Source organism: Desmodus rotundus, chromosome 11, assembly GCF_022682495.2.
Source record: "Desmodus rotundus isolate HL8 chromosome 11, HLdesRot8A.1, whole genome shotgun sequence".
NCBI classification, from domain to species: Eukaryota; Metazoa; Chordata; class Mammalia; order Chiroptera; family Phyllostomidae; genus Desmodus; species Desmodus rotundus.
In genome coordinates this window covers 8,077,964-8,079,443 of record NC_071397.1, presented here as the reverse complement: position 1 = coordinate 8,079,443, position 1,480 = coordinate 8,077,964, and the positions used below count along the sequence as shown (strand labels likewise).

Genomic DNA, 1,480 nt, shown 5'->3' with positions numbered 1-1,480 from the left:
AACAAGCAGTCCCTGGAAGTACTTTAACCAATGGTATCATGTCTGGTAGCTAAAGTGATAAAGGACAAAGATGAAAAATATGGGAAAAGCTTTTTTTGGATTGCACTTGTACTTGAGGGTAGATATGTCTTTGGGATTTCATACATTGTGCCTGTCTCCAGCCTGTTTACATTCAGATCCTGTTCTTAAGCCTGGTCCTTCCAAGCTTGCCTGTACCAGCTGTGATTTTCCCTTTCCCTCAAATTCACGCCCCTCTTATTACAGAAGTGCAGGAGACCCTGGCAGGATAGGGGGAATCAGGTCTTCAGGAGGTTCTGACATTTGTTTGTGGCTTTGCCTTCGCTACGCTCTAGGTTTCCTTGTCTGTGGTCTCTGGGCTGCCGTCTGCAGAGCGGAGAGTTTTAAGATCCTTCATCTCTTTTCAAATTAACATAGAAATTCTGCTGACAAACCTTACTTTTTCTAAGGTTTGAATCCCAGGGCTCTTGAGCTGTGATGATTTAAATGAGCAAGATTTCCAAAAACCGATGAGTGAGGTTTTAAATGTCTCATAGAAGCACGTTGCCAAATCCTCCTAAAAGTTTCCATAGGACAAAGGAATGGGTGAGTGGTTGCCTGTGGAAGCGTGTGTGTGCAGTGCAGTGCTGGTGGGGAACGTAACTTTGAAGAATGGTTCCAAACCAAAAGGGCTGGAAGAAAACTTAGGAACTAACCCATCAACATATGCATTTTAAAGATGAATAAAACAGCCAAATGGCCAATGGCCTGCAGAACAACATGCCCAAGTTTTATTGTGACTACCGCAATACATACCTCACCTGTGACTCTCCATCTGTGAGAAAGACACACTGCAGTGGCAGGAAACACAGAGAGACTGTGAAAGACTACTGTCAGAAATGGATGGAAGAGCAGGCTCAGAGCCTGGTTGACAAAACAACTGCAGCATCTCAGCAAGAAGAGATACCCCCTACTCTGTGATCTGCTCCTCCTCCGGCAGGGGCAATGATTCCGCCTCCGCCCAGTCTTCTGGGTCCTCCTCGCTCTGGTATGATGCCAGCACTCCATATGGGAGGGCCTTCCCATGATGCCAATGATGGATCCTCTTCTTCCTGGGATAATGCCTGTGGGACCTGCTTCTGGAATGAGGCCACCTATGGGAGGGCACATGCCAATGATTCCTGGGTCCCCAGTGATGAGACTTCCTGCCCGTCCCATGATGATGCCCACTCGGCCAGGAATGACTTGACCAGACAGATAAGGAGAGAGGGGAGCCTCTTTCTATCAGTTTTCTGTGACTTGTTCTAGTTCACCAGGAGTCTGTGGTGCTGTGACTCTGGGTGTTTTCTAACAGCGTGACAAGGAAGACTCACTCCCTCTTCCTATCAAAGAGAGAATAGTTTTGGAGGGGAGTAGTGTGATAAATAAAAAAAAATTCATTTGTATTGTGATATGTGAAAATAAAATTGTAACCTCTGTTAGC

General features: G+C 46.1%; 1 pseudogene; it reads left to right on the top strand.

Annotated features, from left to right (window-relative positions):
- The first annotated feature begins 777 nt into the window (after positions 1 to 777).
- LOC112302062 (U1 small nuclear ribonucleoprotein C-like) lies at positions 778 to 1,258 on the top strand (annotated as a pseudogene).
- Positions 1,259 to 1,480: the final 222 nt, after the last annotated feature.